The 18,836-nt window shown below is 34.5% G+C and overlaps 1 long non-coding RNA gene across 4 annotated transcripts; it reads left to right on the forward strand.

The window, feature by feature from the left end:
• The first annotated feature begins 13,530 nt into the window (after positions 1-13,530).
• Positions 13,531-17,432, forward strand: LOC130962206 (uncharacterized). 4 transcript variants are annotated; one of them, XR_009079746.1, is made up of 7 exons: positions 13,531-13,816; positions 15,384-15,788; positions 15,894-16,129; positions 16,205-16,420; positions 16,520-16,611; positions 16,686-16,787; positions 16,914-17,432. It is a non-coding gene; the product is annotated as an uncharacterized LOC130962206 (long non-coding RNA). The 4 variants fall into 4 exon arrangements; XR_009079745.1 differs by having other exon boundaries at positions 16,918-17,432; XR_009079743.1 differs by having other exon boundaries at positions 16,967-17,432.
• The last annotated feature ends 1,404 nt before the right edge of the window (positions 17,433-18,836 follow it).

The raw sequence follows: 18,836 nt of genomic DNA on the forward strand, positions 1-18,836 counted from the left end.
TTGGACTCTTTGCTTGGCATCAGGCAAACCAATATACAGTCTTTGATCAATTAAGTAATCAAGAACTGTCATTGAGTTGAGGAAGAGAAGAGGCTTCAATTCACAAAAATTATATGAACATGAAAATGCAGTGTCTGAAGAGAAAATTTGAAAAAAAGAAAACAGTAAGAATTAAAGTAGAAGATGATGATGGAGAAAGAAGAATACCTCTTCCCTATGTCTGATAATTAAATTATGGCTCAACATTTGAAGTTAATGGAATAAATATTAGAATAATAAATTTAAAAAATAAAATTCTACAAACATAAAACCTAAATAAACTCCATTTATTCTACTTTTAAATTTTGGCAAAGTGAAATTGGCCTAACATAATATCCCTCATTACCTCCAAAATTAAAGGTATTAGATCCTTTAAGTTGTAGTGTTTTTCTTTTCTTCCCCCAATTTGATTACTCCATTAACACTTTCCAAATTCTTTTTCTCTTTATAATAAATTTTAACTGAAAAAAGCTTCGAGATAAAAATAGATAAAAAGTATTGGTTCATTAAATACTGATCATTGAAGCTTCTTATAGCTATGTAAAGTTATATTAACTATGAAGTACCCTTTGCAACAAAAGATAAGAAATTTGAAGTAGGAAGAGCGTGATGAACAAACCTTGAAATTGGGTGACTGAAGTTCTTGCTCTAATTGTGCAAGCCTAACTCTACTATTCTCCAATTGCTGCACATATGCCTATTGAAAAACCAACACATATCAATCATTCAATGGTTGGGGGCTTAAGTTTAGGTTCAATTGAGCAATCTAACATATCAGGTTGGGAGCAATTAATTTACCTTCTTCCTCAATGTTTATATAAAAATGTAAAAATCAGTACTACCAATGAAACAGAAATTGAAATAGTAAGCACAAGCAGTAGCACGCAAACAATGAAACAAACCTTCTGATCCTCATGTTTAAGCTTAGTTTGATCATTGGAGTCCACAACTACAAGTTTCCCATTCCCAGTCCTATTATTTGATAAATAAGAGAGTGAGTGAGTGAGAGATAAGGTATATTTGATAAATAAGAGAGTGAGTGAGTGAGAGATAAGAGAGTGAGAAAGAGAGTAACTTGAGGTTAAATCAAAGGCATAATGATAGTGCTGTTGTTGAAAGACAAGAGCAATGGCAATATCAGAATCAATTAAACGCGTTGTTGTCTTTGGAGTTGTGTTAGTGTCATCTTCCCTGTTTCAAAAACACTGAAAAGAATGAGTTATCTGTCTGTAATTCAGCAGATTCAGACAAGGACAAGAAGGAAGAGCCAAAATCAAGTCATAACAAGAACAGGAAGAAACAAGAATATGCATGCAAACTCCAGATAAAATATCTCAGCAATTCAAATATATAGTTCATAAACAAACTTCATTCTATACTACAATCATAAAAATTATACTTTAGATTAACAAATTTCAGGAATATACAAAATTCATACCTTAGAATTTAGAAACTCTGTTCTCTGCAGCAGCAACAGCTGATTTGTAAACATAAGAGCTCTCCTCGATCGTATTCTTTGATTTTCAACTTCAATCAAAACAGGGAAGGGACAGGGTTAGGGCTAGGGATCATAAAATCGGAACAGAATTATAATGGAAGGGTTAGGCTAGGGATGAGAAGGAGGCGGAGGCCTACCTGAACTAACAACGACGATAAGAGACGATGATAAACCTCCAACGAGGAGAGAAGAAGCAGCGCGAGAGCGGCGGCGGAGGGAGCTTGTAAGACAAGAGCACAGCCGAGAGAGCTCGTGTGACGACGAAAGGAGCAACCACATTGAGAACGGTGGTGGAAGGTGCTCGTGCGTCGCGAGCGGCGGCGGCAGCGACAGTGGAGGAAGTCACATCTTCAATGGAGAGAGAGAAAGCATTGGAGTAATTCAAGGAGAACGGGAAAAAAAGTGAACCGAAGGATTGGGAGTAAAGTGACCCATCTCTTTATTTTAATATTTTTGACGGAAAAGTTTAAATTACAGACAGATTTTTTGTCTGTAATAATTTAATAAAATGTAGCATTTTTGTTCATTTAATTACAAACAGATTTTTCGTCTGTAATTATTTTTCACAGAAAAAAATTAATTTTTTCGATAGAATTATCGATAGATTTTCTTTTCCATCTGTAATTTAGGCTAATTTATTTTTTGTTTTCCGACAAAAAATCTCTCTAAAATTCCGTCGGTATTTCTGTGGGATAAAATCTATCTGAAATATCCGTCTGTAATAACTAGTTTTCTAGTAGTGGGTTTTGTGCCTCAAACGCTCCAAATTACATAAAGCTCAACGTGACAAAAAAAACCAAAATTAGAGGAAGCCAGATCCAATTTCCCTCATTTACGTGCAAACCCAAAAGGGGACAAAGGCGCCAATCACCAGGTCCAAGACTCACTCCTGCGATATACATTCCGTCGATCAGCTGCAGCTGCTATATCGTTCCGAGTCACAGATCTACTCAAGCTGCTACATATCTCCCGCGCGCGAAAGGAGGGTGGATATGCATGTCCGTTGTTCGTTCATTCGCCGTGCATGGCCTGGTGTCGTCGCGAGGCTTCCCAACCACCCCGGTATCGTCATCCTCAACCTTCCCCCCGTACCATATTGTGCGCCGCTCGACCGCACCCTCTCCTCGCTTCCAGGTTTGCTCTCTCCCCCTTTTCTTGCTCTTTCAATTGCAACTTTTGGCCTGGTACCACTGTTTGAATAGAATAATTTTAATTGTTGATCAGATCTGTGTGCACCAAATTCGTTTACCCATCAGTTTCCAATTCAGTCTCTAATCTAGTTCGAACCCTAGTCCCAATTCGGTCCCTAATCTAGTCACAATTTAATTGTTCCCAATTCCTTGCTAAAAATATATGGATTATAACGGCTGCAATGTGAGGATGGATGTTAGGCTAGCTGTATAGTTTGAATTGATACTCAAAACCACCCAAAGCCATGTGATTAGTACCAATTATCCTAGAGTAGTCACAGGTTTTCCTTCTGTGATATTTCAAAGGAGCAGGAAACCAAGTCAAAAATTTTACTAGGAAAGATACAAGCAAAAATAAAACAGAATGAAAGAGTTATAAAACAAAGTTTGGTGTTCTCTTTTTTTCCTGTTGATTGTGTTTTCAGTCACATGAAACTGTTAGATACAACCATGATTGGGTTGAAAGAATTCTTAAAATGCATCAGATTTGCAATGAGCTATATCTAAATGTTATCTAATATCTAAGATCATGTGTGCTCTTTGTTAACATTTGTAGCAAAATTTCACCATGGCTAAGTTTATGTATGTAAGTGTGTTTTTATTTTAAGCAGTGTGACTTGGAATTGTGTACACATGACTATAATTCTGGCTGTGAATTGAGTATTTTTTTTCTTCTATTTTTATCTTAAAATATAACATTTTTAATGATACTAAGACAAAAATTAAATTTCATAGAGAATATAAAAGTAAATATGATTTTACATACATTGATATAGAATAATAAAGATCAGAAAACAGAATACACAAAACTAAAACTAGACCAGTAATCTCCTTAGAGAAATCTAAAAAATATGTCATGCATAGATATAAAAACTTAAAAAAATGAAACTACACAAACCTGCATTTGTGTCAATGGCAATCCGAATAGCATCCTCTTCGGTTGTGAACCTCAAAATTGGATGCAACAGTCCAAACATAGCTATGGGCTCTAGATGTTAATATTAATTAGACCCAAAATTTTTGAATGGAAAAAGAATTTTATTGAGATAATGATAGAAAATATACAATAGTGTAGAAAGGGAAAAACAAAAGAGGATGAGAGATACTCTTCACACAAATAAGAGAGCATGCACGCATACAAACACAAAATGAAGAAAAACATCTCCTACACCTGGTATATCTGACTATGAGAAAATTTTCTCCAAAAAGTATAAAGCAAATAGAAATGAAACACCTACAAATTTTTCTTTTTTGAAAGTATATTAGTGAGGGTACTATAACTAGTCCAAAAGTTCACCTCTCTTTTCTCCTTTGGAGCTAGATATTATTTAATATAGCTCATTCTCTAAGTTGTTAATTATACCAATAGTTGTCATGATGATTCAAAGCCTTTGAAACTTTTTCAAATATTAATATCTTTATGCTATATATACTTGTTTTTAAGAAGTATTCCATTTATTAATAGCTTTATGCTATCATGAGAACATAATCATTTATTTGTCTCTTCTTATATATCATGATTTATACCAATTTAGTTTAATGTTGCTTGTTTCCAATTTGTTTGCCATTTTGGTTCGGACCCTTGTCCAATTTAATTCGTTTGGTTGTTGATCGAATAATTTTTGCATCAAATTTTCTTCTTATGTCTTCTGAGTGTTAGTACGAACAAGGTTGATTAATTTTGCTCCAATTTGCATTTTTCAACTTACATGATGAGAATTTGTTTCTAATTTAACATTTGTATTTTCTAATATGTGTCATTTTTAGTTTGGATTGAACCTCATTATAATTTTTTGACCAAACAAGCTATTTTTCCATTTGTTGGTATCAAGTGATTAAGATAATCTTGACTGTCCTGTTTCATTTAGATATACTTTTTAATTTTTATTTGTAATGACATATTCCCTAAATATACTTTGATGACCACATCTTTTCTTAAGTATATCTATTCACCATCTTTTCCTAGCTTTTTTGTGATATATATATATATATATATATATATATATATATATATATATATATATATATATATATATATATATATATGGAAAAGGAAACACTACACTGAAAGTTAAGCTAAAAGAGATGGATTGACTCAAAGGTATTACAAAGACTTATTAAGGTAGCTAGGGAGAGAGGGGGTTTTATATGCATGAAAGCAGGCGCATAATTGGTATTAAATGGGTAATATTATTGGAGGGGGTAAATGAAGATAGATATCACGTGCTCAACTAGTCTTATAGTGATGTTAATATTCAAAGACCACGTTCTCTGACTGGTTTGAGAGGATAGCAAACTTTGTCTACCACCACCACTACGTTATTATTGTAGATTATTTAAACATATTTAAATTAAACAAATCTTAACTTGTGAATATTTAAATTCCTTATGTTACTTTGTTCACATTTAATTATATCATTTTTCTGAATTATCTGAATTTTCACACAAATAAGTTCAAGTTGAGTTAATCATTAGTTCCAAATGTATGTTACCATCTTCTTTTTCTCTTTTTCTTTTTTTCTAATTTCTTTTTTAAATGCTTGTGAGATAATTTATGGGTTCAGTTTTCTTCGATGACATAGGATAAAATTAAAACTTTTGAAGCAGGTCCTTTGACGAGCGGATGTCTCGCGAATTTGAAATAAATTATTTGGGATGCGTCCTTGTACCTTCAACTGTGACAGGTATTTCATTTGTTAAAAAGCAATGAGTCTTGCACAAAATCTTTTCGAGAATTTACCAAGTATTTTTTTAATCTAAAGACCTATAAATTAATGGCAGACCACTTTGCAGATCTATTTGTTCTCTGACTCAAGTTGTTCTACCAACTTGGAATAGTAAAATGTAGGAGTGTTACGATAAAATCATGAAGCTAATGTGAACTTCAATTAGCATGCTTCCAAATTTCTCTTATATTGTCTCACCTTTTTCTTATCTTTTGGTAAATTTCGGCACTCAGATTATTGTTATTTGGTACGAGCAGGTGTATATATAAATCTTGTCTACACAGTTAAAAAAAGTAATTATTTTTTACTACTAGTACATAAAAATAAATAATAATTATTATTATTGTAATTTTACTTATTAAAATTGGATGGGAAGAACATGGTATGTCGTTTCTAGATAGAAGTGCATGATTCTTGTGTGAGTCTTTGAATCCTTTTATCAAGTACTAGGAAATTGGAATTCAATGTTCAATATAAAAGTGTAGATATGACTTTTATGCATGCAACATGGATAATGCAGTAAATTGTTGGATAATGCAGTAAATTATTTCATAGCCAGTACTAGTTTCCAGAATGTTTATTGATATTCACCTTAGCAAATAGCAAGCAGCACATCTATATAATCAACTAGATAGTAATATAGGTGAACCGCACTCTCATGTACATATACAATAACAATAATTTTGTGGCTGGAGTACGTATATAATAGTTAGTTTTCCATATTAGAGTTGCACCTTACTTAATATTATTTAATTGAAAAGTACACATCTAGTTAGTAACCAAACTTATACATATTTATAAGCTTGATGTGCATGTTAAAACTAGTTAACTTAAGCACTTTATCTATTAGTCATTTTTTTATTTATTTAACTATAAAATTATCAAAATCCTTTTTTTTAGAATTGATTATTTAGTTCTTTGATGCTTTTGTCTTAAGTATGATTTTAACTCTAATTATTACGCCTCTCTTCCATTTCAATTTTTTGACTTTGGGACCAACATTTCTTTATTCCAGTAATTTTTTTCTAAAAAGCAGAATTTCCTAATGAGTAAGCAACTTTCAATAAATCATCTTGTGTGATGAGTATTGTTCTGAAGGATAGTATCTGTGTTTTATGTTTTTCATTTAAAGAGTTATTGTGTGCATCTATTTTATGACTGTTTTATTAGTTATTATCTATTAGCCTGACCTTATTATTTGAATTTTCGGTGTTCTATTATATCATTGAAGTAGACATTGATAAAAGTTGGATTTCAAAGCCACGAATTGGTCTAGAGTATAAGGACGGTTTGAACAAATTCTTAGATTTTGCATTTGTCAATGCATCATCTGATGGGGATGATACATTATCCATGTCTGAAATGCGGGTTCCGCCTTCTCCAAACTAGAGAGGATGCATACGATCATTTGATAATAAAACCTTTCCCCTCTAGTTATACATTTTGGGTACATCATGGTGAGAGACGCGTGACAGAGAGCTCTAGTGAAGGACAAGAAGTAGAACCCGATAGAAACCTCAAAGACCTAATACTTAACATGGTTCAAGAGGCGTTCAACTTCCCAGGACTTCATGGCGACGAAGACGATTCAGTGAATGAACATGCTTGCGGGGATCGGGAGGAGTTGCCATACTAATTAAATGAAAGTAGTCGCGAGGTCCGCAACTTACATGACCTGCTCGAAGATAGAGCGTAGGAGCTATACTCTGGATGTTCAAAGTTCTCTAAGCTGTCTTTCTTGGTGAGGCTCTATCATATAAAGTCCATGTGCAAAGTGAGCGACAAGGCCTTCGGAATAATACTGGAGTTGCTGGCGGATGCCTTTGAGCATGCAAGGATTCCGAGCACTATGCACGATGGCAAGAGGATCATAAAAAAGCTCGGTATCGCATACAAAAAGATAGATGCATGTCCAAATGACTGCATGTTATACCAGGGCAGCTACGAAGAGTTCTCTAAATGTAAGCGATGTGGGACATCAAGATGGAAGCAAAAGACTAATAAGAACTCCAGAGTGGGGATCAACAGGGTTGTTAAGAAGAACGAAAAATCGCAAGTGGCGAAGACTCTTCGCTACTTCCCCCTTATTCCAGGATTGCAGCGGTTCTACATCTCTAGTAAGACAGCCACTGACATGCTGTGGCATAAGAGTGGTCATAACTCTGATGGTATTTATCAGCATCCACGGGACGACGAGGCATGGAAGGCATTTGACAAAACTTATTCCGACTTTTCCAGCGATCCGCGCAGTGTTCGCCTAGCCTTGGCTACCGATGGCTTTAACCCTTATAGAAACATGAGCTCGAAGTACTCAATTTGGCCAGTGGTTCTTATTCCGTACAACCTGCCCCCTTGGATTTGCATGAAACTCACCTCTTTTATCCTCTCCATGATTATTTCTGGGCCTAAAATGCCTAGAAATGATATAGATGTCTAATTACAGCCCTTGATTGATGAGTTGAAACTATTGTGGGTTGGTGTTGAAACGTACGATGCTTACATGAAAAAAACTTTCAGGATGTATGCTGTGTTAATGTGGACAATCAGTGATTTTCTAGGTTTAGGCAACTTGTCCGGGTGGAACACGTACGGTGGGAGAGCTTGTCCTGCATTCAATTTGGATGCTGAGACTAATCGGCTCACACACAGTCAGAAATGGTGTTTCATGGGTCATCGTCGCTTTCTGAATACTGCCCACAGATATAAAAAGGACCGGGATAGACTTGATGAAAAGATAGAGGATAGAAGTCCACCTGTCAAACTCTCTAGTGGAGACATTGCGAGACAACTACAAGACGTGCATGTCCACCTTGGCAAGGTACAATCGGTTGCTGAAAAAAGGACACGCGGACAGCAAACGGCTATACAAGACGAGTCCCCTTGGAAGAAGAATAGTATATTCTTTGAGCTACCATACTAGAAAAATAATGGATTGCGTCACAATCTTGATGTGATGCACATAGAGAAGAATGTGTGGGACAACATAGTTTTCACCATAATGAACGAGAAAGGTAAATCTAAAGACCACCTTAAGGCAAGAAAAGACCTCCAATTGATGGGAATCAAACATGATCTGTGGCCACGGAAAGATGAAAAGTACCCACCCGCCATCTTTACTATATGACGAATCCACAGAAGAATGTCTTTTTACGGACTATCAAGAATGTGGTCATTCCAGATCGGTACTCTAGCAACATTTCTCGCTGTGTTGACCTAAGACAGTGCAAGATGTCGTGCTTGAAAAGCCATGAATGTCCCATTTTGATGGAGCATCTACTACTAATTGCGTTAAGGAATGCTTTGCCTGCCCCAATATCCTTTGTCCTGGCGGATTTATCATCCTATTTTACAGAATATGTAGTAAATCCATTGACCCTCAACAACTTTCTCTCCTTCAAGATCATGTGGTCCATATTCTGTGCCGCATGGAGATGATTTTCCCTCCTTCTTTCTTCACCATCATGGTTCACTTGACTGTACATCTGGTCGAGGAAGTGCAACTCGGTGGCCCAGTTCAATATCGGTGGATGTACCCAATTGAAAGGTACATATGTCGTCTCAAGTAGTACGTGCGTAATAAATCACAACCAGAGGGCTCAATCGCAGAGGGATACTTATCAGAGGAGATTCTCATATTCTGTTCAAGATACCTCGATAATGTCGAGAGTAGGATCAATCAACCAATGCGTGTTGACGATCGACTATATGAACCTAGTGAGTGTGAAAGTGCAGCCATGTTCCCAGGGGTAGAAAAGAATGTGGGGGCTGCTTCGTTTTATGCTCTCACACCAATTGAGAAATTTCAAGCTCACCGTCACGTCTTGGTCAATTTTTTGGCTGTGGAAAAGTTTATAGAGTAAGTAAAGTTAATATTATGGAATACAGAAATGACATACTCTAGATGGAGATTCTGACATGAAACTGCTGTGATCTATCCAGTGATTTCAGAGCCATCATAAAGAGGTAGTTGCGAAGCAGGACAAGGTCCCAGTCTCACATAGACAGCGTTGTGCATAGAGAATTTTCCGAGTGGTTCAAGTGTGAGGTGAAGCCTGTTATGATCAATCCTGTTATCGACGGTATCCTATTTGTTCTATCCGAAACTGATGAAACATGTAATTGTTACCTACCAGGTTCCCTTGGGAAGCATCAGGCATTCCAGCGAACTGCAGTGGTTTGCATGTGGCCCCAATGTTCAAGCTAGCCGCTTTACAGCTTACAACGTAAATGGATTTAGGTTTAGGACCCTGTTAAGAGAAGAAGGGCTGAAAACTCAGAATAGCAGGATTCACATCACTTCTGACACTAGAAGTTATGCAAGCAAGCGCGACAATAATGTTGCAGTTGGTGGTGTCTCGTATTATGGGAAACTAGTGGACATCATTGAGTTGAATTACAGTGGTCAATTCACAGTCATTTTGTTTAGATATATCTGGGCAAATACCACATCTGGTAGAAGCATAAAACAAGATGTTTTGGGCCACACACTTGTCAATTTCTCTAATCCAATACATGTTGGTGATTGAGAGGATGACGAACTATACATTCTTGCATCAGAGGCTCACCTTGTATACTGTATAGAAGATGAGGTTGATAAAGAATGGAGTGTAGTAGTTCATGTGAAGCCAAGAGATTTGTTCGACATGGGTGATATACATGAACATTGTGAGGTGGAACTTTCCCCCCAACCGAGTTTATCCGAGTTGGCTAAGTGTGACGTGGAAGGTTTGTCGCTGATAAGGGAGGGTGATTTAGAAGAACCCACCACTGATGCCTTCGATACGCACGAAGAGGTTGTTAATTCTTAGATGTGTTTGGCAATGAAGAAGACTAGAAATTGATTTGACTAAGTGTTATTAAGATTATGCGAATTATATAGGACTCTAGAATTTGCTGGTTTATAATGATTCTGGTGTAGAACATTTGCTTATTATTATTATTATTATTATTATTATTATTATTATTATTATTATTATTATTATTATTATTATTAGTAGTAGTAGTAGTAGTAGTAGTAGTAGTAGTAGTAATAGTAGTAGTAGTAGTAGTAGCTTTATTCTTGTGTGATACATATGCTCCTAATTAAGTTTCTTTGCTATGTGTGGTATTCCAATATTAGGTTTATTTGATATTTATACACTAGTACTGGTACATATCTTGCAATTGTAAGAATATGGTGCATTTGTACACTATTCTACTAGAATTTTACTGCTGTACTAGCAGTGAATGTCACAATTGCTAGTGGTTTATAATGGTTTTATTTTCTGATTTGCCAAATAATTGCTAGGAGTTATTAAGGATTTCAGATATTTGATTTGGCTTTTTTAAATATAGAGCAGCAGGAGTTAACTGTTGATTGACAGGAATATGCAAGGTTATTTTGCTCACTTGTTTCATGATGGGACTTATAAGAGAAATTGGAAGAGATGGACTTCTTTCTTTGCGGCACTAGCATATGGTTTTCTAAGGCAATGGTTCTGTCATCTCCGTTCTCCTTGCTAGAGCACGCAACATCATTTGTAAGGGACTTATGGTTCAATAAGTCGCCTATTCAATCATGGCTGAATGTGTTCTCTGCACACCTGCACATAGATCAGCTGCTAAGTTTGTGCCTGGGCCCATTATGTTGGTACGCTCTGATAAGTCAGACAATTGCTTGGTCCTTTTACTTTTTCAAACTGCAACACTAATTTGAGTGATGTTATTATCCTATAAACAAAGGACACTACTGAAGTTCTTACATTGTTTGATTCTCTTAACACTGCAGGAATTGGAGCAATTCGAAAGAAAGTACCGCAGGAAATTTGACTTTGTGTTCATAACAAGTACAGACAAGAATCTGTCGCACCAAATACTGGAGGAGGTGAAGGTAAGATAAACTATTTTCTACACATGCCTCAATTATATCAGTGTGCAATCTTATTATTGATAAAAAAGCCCAACATCATACTTTATCGATACAGTTTAATATGGACTGGTTCTTTGTAGCTGGCCAGCTGGTCCTACCTAGTGATATAAAGCTATGTTATTTGTTGTTGTTATATAACTTACAATAGAATCAGTATCCGTCATTCATCTTTTTATTAACAAAAAAATTATAATACAAAAAATTATAATAGGATCAGTATCCTAATTTGCATGCAACGGCTTTATATCACTACTCTTTTCAGTTCTGACTTCTGAGTGTTTTTTTAGCAAGTCACTACAGATATTTTGGGGATGAGTAATAATTCATTGTCTTAATTTAACTTTTTAATTTTTAGATGAGTACAATTTAAATATATAAATTTATTTAAATGCATTAAAAGAATAAAATATTTTGATCATTATTGAAACTTTAGATTTTGTATCAAATACTTAGAACAATTGTTAACCCTTTTCAACTTATTGTAATAAATATCATGAATGTTGAACCATTATTGTTAGTTAGACAATAGCTTAATAATACTTATGTATGTACTGTTGGACATTGCACAGACACGCTATGAGAATCCTCTTTCTGTTGAACTTGATATTACGTCTCGGGAGGAATTAATTATTATAGAGAGAAAGCTTGCACGACTTTGGGACCGTAAGCCAAACAATAAACTGACAGTGTTGCTTAACCATGGTTTTTTTATACCAATTGGTAATACATTAGATTTACTTGGCTCTGATGTAACTTTCAAGTTTATCTCAAGAGAATGTTCGAGAGACTCCAGAAGAAACAGGGGAGGTAGTTCAAGACTCGATAGAGGAAGACGACATTGTGAAAGACGATAGTTTCGAGGAGGTTGTTTCTACTGTAAACAATGCTCCAATGCTTACTTTTGACCTCAATAAAACACCAGAAGAGAATGGGGTCTTTTCAGTCATGTTGTATGGACTTGTTAGTTTGATCTTGTTAGATACATCTGATTTTTTACAGTCTCTGAGTTGATCTGGTTATTGAAAAATTGGCATGTAATTGGTATACTCGACTTGGATGATTTGTCTTTTTAATTGGTGTGAGCTTAATGAGGTAGGAAGGAACACATTCGAGATTAAAATTATGTTGACTTCATATATCCTACTTAGTCTTTTGTGACTTGAAATTGTTTTGAGACAAAATTCAATTGACAGCCAAGATTATTCTTTCATTAATTTTGCTCAAAGATAGTGCAGCTCAATACATATTGCTGACTACTAGGCTTATGTCATTTTAGCAAAGTAATGAGCACATATATTTATCAAAATTCATATAAGCAAAACGTCATATCATTAGTTTCTTCTTGGAAAAAAAATCACTATAAAACACCTAGTAGAGAGCATAACAATATTATACACTTAAGAGTTAAGACAATATATTTCTTCTCTCTTTCTTTCTCTCGCATATTTTAATTTGGTTTTCTCTTTCTTTCTTTATGGTTCTCATTTGTGTGTTCCTTTTTCTATTTCTAATTAGAATTTTGACGGTTTTTTTTTTTATCAAAATAGGGTCTATAATTTGTCTTTGGTTTTGTCAATTTTCAAAATTTTGAATTAACGAGTTCTTTCATCTCTTTATTTTAGTGGGTGTTGTGATAGCTTTAACTATGAGAAGGGTAAGACAAGTAAACACCACTCTCCTTTTTGTATATATATTTACACACACATGTATATATCTGGGTGATTGCATTGTGTACCATAATTAAGACTTATAATATATTTTTCATATTTTTCACTAATATGTGTCTTGTATATATTTTTGAAGTTCATTGGCTAGTTTTAATAATATATTTTTGTTTTTTTTAATAATTATCATTTTTATTTTTATCATTAGGGGTGACATTACTGATATCTCGTATAGCACAACTACAATTATTATTATCGATACTATTATTGTTAGCAGCTTTATTATTATTATTATTATTATTATTATTATTATTATTATTATTATTATTCACATTCTTTTAACCCCCAATTAAATTTATGGTTTATTGAATAATTCTACTAATATTGTTAGCAGTAAAATATATCATAATTTTTTATTAGGCCGACGCATATAAAAATAATAAATTGTTTATTATTATTCTTTTTGGCTTATTTACACTGTCGAGTGAAGCCCTTTATTGTTACCACCATCAGGAGAGAAAGGAACTCACCCTTTTAATGTTCAAAACCCATAAACCCTGCCGCTTACCTAATCCTAATTTCTTTCACTACTAAAGCCTCCCACGAGACGCACCTCCATCCGTTGCTATTGGACTAAGTCTCTTCCTCAAAGCAGTCTTCAGATTTCATCAAGTTGGAGTAGCAGTCGACGTTGCATAGCCAAAATCCATCAGCGTCGTCCTGCCGTATCCACCCTTCAAGCAGTTGCGTCGTGAGAAGCATCAGCGTCAATAACCTTCCTCCCGCTGCCTGTAAGCACTAATAGTTGACTTTGTGTGGTTGCTAATTTTCCCATTGAGAGTTCACAGGTTACTTACCCCTTATTTATGGATTTAGTTTTGTGTCTCCATGATCAAATTCTTCCCTTTGTTATTGTGATTTTATTTTGAAAACACTAATTAAAAAAAATCAACTTCAAGAAAGTATTGTTGCCATACTGCACTTGTATAACATCTTTGATTCTCCAATAATTTGGTTCAACTTTGCTTTGCCGCATTTAGTGGTGTTTTATGTTCCTAGAATTTTACTAGCTATTTGATTATCATTAGCAAGAAGGTTATATTATTATCATATCCACAATTGTTGTGTTCTGATGGAAATTGTATTCACTGTAATTTAGGAGTATATTTATATAATTTTTTTGCTGAGAATTGTTGTTTCTCTTTGCCCTGTTTCCCCTATCTCTTTAGTCAGTTCATAGCTTTAACTGTGATGGCTGTAATTGTGCATATAATTTGTCTATGGTTTTCCATCTTCTAGAATTTGGAATTTACACGGTCTTTACCCTCTTTATTTTAGTGGGTTTTGTGATAGCTTTGACTATGAGAAGGGCAAAAAAAAGTAAACACCATTCTCCTTTTTCTCAAAACATTTACAAAGTCAATCCATGTCTAAACTTCCTCTTGAATGTAGGTAGAAAAAAGAAAATTATAAACTGAAATGATATATTAATATAGGTCAAAATGAGGAGTTTATTTTTACATTCGTATCTCAAGTTATCAAATAACGCACAAGTTTAAGAAATTAATACTGAGTAGTTTAAATAATTGAAAGAATAAGCACACATTTTTATATTTGAGGTCAAATTAAGATTTCACGGTGAATTAAAGAATTCAATGTTCATGATTTCTTCAATGTACTTAAATTTTTTATTTCCATAGCTAGTAATTGACTTGTTGACTAAGTATAGACATTATTATATGAAGAGTTAGAGACTTAACATATATTGATCATTCTCAAATGTAAACAGGATATATGCTTAATTTGGGGAATGTATTACTCCTACTATGTAAAAAATTGTTTACGAGAAAATGATAAGGTAGGGGGAGTATATTGATCATTCTAATTATTGTTTGCTTGATTTAGGTTTCAAAAATTAATTAAATTCTATTGATTTAGGTTTCAAAAGATAATTAATACTCTAGAAGAACATGAAAGTTTGGATTTTGATTAATGCCTGTATAGTGCTTACGCAACAAAGTTGTAACTCATGCCTTTACATGTACATTCGAATGTGAAAGGAATATATAGTTGCTTATGGTAATTTTATCAAGTTCTATATGTTTTATATATGTCATAGCGTATATAGTTGCTTATTTGAACCCTAATTTATTATTAATTTATATTGAGCCTGTTTGTTCAGAAAAATATAATTGACAAAGCTATTGAAAAGGCATGTTACTCCCAATTAAAAATTTTAAGCCTATTGCTATTTCTTTTATGAGCTATAATTTGAGATATTTTTGCTTTACGTGTCTAATTATTTGCTTATATTTAATGCTTTAGAATTTTTGTTTATTTTTTACATTTTGATAATAGTATTAAGTGACACTGTTGGTGGTACCAAGTTTATTAAGATGCCCAAGATAGGTCGTTACACGAAGAAATCAAAGTTAGACGCAGTATGTTAGCAAACCCAAACAGGATCAGCTGCAGCTTCATCCGTGCCCCAAGTGGATGGCCTAATTCCCCCCTCTAGTGGTACTGGTGCTACCCCAACCTCATTTTTATGCCCCTCTTGACCACATGGTACCGAACCATTACCTGCTCCACAGACTTGCACGAATGGTGCTCAACACTCGGAATCGCCTGATGAAGACTTAGACCCAAAGGCAGATGAGGTAGATTATTTTGAATAATACGTTGACAACCTGTTTGCTGCATCGGAGGCTCTGAAGCACAAGGGACGCAAGACCACTGAATTTTAGGATGTTAAAATAATTGGTATACAAGAATTTATCCCATGTATTTTTTTATGAGTAATTTTTTTATGATTTCATCGCATCTTGGTCACAGTGGTTACTCACACAGACTAACTATGATAAACAGAGTCCGATGGGACAATCAAGAAAATTCATTTAAGTGTGAGAGAGGCTATGAAGCCACCTAACGATAGAAATATCGTACTCAGGTTCAACGATAGACTGCAACCAGCTGGAAATGAAGCTGGTATACTAAGCGGCGTTGTCGGAATGCTAGGATTTGACTACACCAAATTCCCAATCTGCGAGAAGGACTGGAGAAAGGTTCGCTCTAGGGACAAGATCTATACTGAATGCGTAAAGGTAAATCATTATATTTTTGTACAGTCCCGAAATCTTAATTCGACGCCTACTAACAATTTAATTCTACTCTTGCAGAAATTGTTCCATTTTGAAAAAGATAGTGGAGGAATGATCAAGCGTACAATATTAAAAATGATAGGAAGGGCTTGGAAGGACACAAGGAACTATTTGTATCATCACTTTTACAAATCAAATTTGACTCTTGAACAAAATATTAAAGGCCGTCCACCGGAAATTACTGCGGATCATTAGAAATGGTTCCTTGATTATCCCAACAGTGAAGAAAATAAGGTAATTTATTTTTATTTCATACTTTTAAAATTCTATTTATGTCACATTAAGTTAGTCAGAAATAGTGTCTAGTAGCTCTTACTTTTGATGGCATAACAGGAGAAGTGTAGGAAAATGCTGAGAATCGATCGAAGCAGTTATACACTCATACTGGCAAATCGAAAAGCTTGGCAAGGCTCAGAGAAGAAAAGGTAATTTAGGATTCACTTACTTTTTGAACCTTCTCTACGTATACCTATTCACTATTTAAGCTATATTGTTGCAGTCGGAACGACAAGGGCGTCCAGTTAGTAAGGGGGAGTTGTTTGTCTTAATCCACAAACGATCTAATGGATCTTATTTCCATGATGCAGCTTGGGCTATTGATGTAAGTAATGTGTTGAGAATCACTAATTTGTTTCTCATAGGTTTTGTTTGTTAAAATTGTGTTCAAAGTTTGTTCCGTTAGCAATTAGCTAATAAATGCTTATGTTCGCTTATCTAACTGTGTAAGAAAGAATTGCGGAGATTGAGCAACATGATGAATCATCTAGACTATTGTTTCAGAATGATTCACTTGCTCAAGCTCTTGGAAAGGAGCCCCCAGGTAGAGTGCGTGGCATGAAAATCAGACCGACTACTAGTCAAGTGTTCGGTACGAATTCACCTCAGTCAAGCACTGAAACTCAAAGGGAGGAGACCCAAAGAGTGTTGCTCAAACTACAAGCAGAGCTGGCAGCTGAGAAATTAAAAAGGAAGGCAACGGAGGACAAAGTAGCAGCCGAGAAGACAAAAATGCAGGCAATAGAGAGTGCTCTGATGTGTCTAATTCAAGGGCAAGGTAGGGAGCTGCCACCAGACGTGGCTGCATGGATGCATTCATTGGAGGGATAGAGTAGAGAGTAGAACTAAGGATTTGAAATTTATTCTTTAAGTTAAGTATACACTTTTTTATTGTTGATTATGCAACTCTTAATAAGGAATACACTTTATTGATATTTGGAATAATGAATATTTTTATTAGTTTTGCCAATATTCGTTTACCCATCAATTTATTCTTTCAGTTACAAAATAATTAAGTTTTCTAATATCGGAAAAAATTCAAAAAATAACAAAAAAATACAGTAATTAAAAGAGCATTGATTGCCGATGCAAAATACAGTAATTTTGCAGCCATTTAGAAGGAAAAATAGTGGCGGTTAGAAAATGGCCGAAAATAAATTTAAATTTTTGGAAAATCCGATAACGGCGGTTTGGAACTGCTGCAAAATACATTTTAAAAAACACAACGGTCAAAAGAACAGCAGCGGTTCAAATCCGCCAGAAAATGCGGTCAAATTTACTGTTGGCCAAATAGCGGCGGACCGCCGTTAAATCAATCGACGCCATTCAAGGGGTTTCGCTGGTAAATTGTTTTACGGCGGTTAAAAACTGCCGCTAATCCTTATATAAACCGCTACTAAGCGCCGGTTCTCCTGTAGTGTATGTAATTAAAAATATAAAATATATAATATTTTTTATTCATTAAAATTAATTATTATGCAAAAATTTTCTATAACATTAAAAAAATTATATTAAAAATGATATTTTAAACTACAACATAAAAATATAAAATAATTAAATTTTATTTTATATTACTTGATAAATAATTATATTATTATATTCAATACTTAACTAACTACTTTTATTAAAAATATTATTATATAATATAATTTTTCATCAAATATTTTTTAAATATAGTTTATTTAAAATAGTATATATCATACATGAAAATATTATTTTTTTATGTTTTTTAAAAAACTAAATAAATAATAAGAACGAAGTGCCAAAAAGATACAGGATATCAAGCTCCTAACTCGACTTTCGAAGCCAAGGTCGGTCGGAGAATATTTACATACATATATACAATCCCAAGTCTTCCAAATGCATTTAAAATAAACCCTAGTTCTCCGTCGAGCCTCTATGAAGTACAAAAGTGAAGCCTATAAAAAGACAACATATGTATGGGGTGAGAACCAGAGGTTCTCAGCATGGTATAGTGCTAACATACATAATATATAAGGTCCCGAGAAAGTCAGAGGCGATCCTAGAATTTTGATACTCGATTTTAAAACTTAAAACTATAATTGGAAAGCATGAGTAAGGTAAGTTATCTAAGGCTCTTAAATTCTAACTCAATCCTAGTTTGATCCCTCACTTTTCCCTTTCCTCTAATCCTCCAAAACTCTAGTGAAACTGCCCTTGTCACTCCTCCGCCAGACAAGGGGCCTCTCAGGTGCACAGATAAACAATACAGACAAAGAAATCACAGATATAATGCAGTTACAGTAGGTAGAACATATAGCAAACAAGCATAGTTAATCAAATAGGCAAACCCAAGAATGCACACTCAAACAAATCAAACAAATGCATATGATGTATGTCTGCCCTATGGCCG

This window comes from Arachis stenosperma, chromosome 1 (assembly GCF_014773155.1).
Source record: "Arachis stenosperma cultivar V10309 chromosome 1, arast.V10309.gnm1.PFL2, whole genome shotgun sequence".
In the NCBI taxonomy this organism is placed as follows: domain Eukaryota; kingdom Viridiplantae; phylum Streptophyta; class Magnoliopsida; order Fabales; family Fabaceae; genus Arachis; species Arachis stenosperma.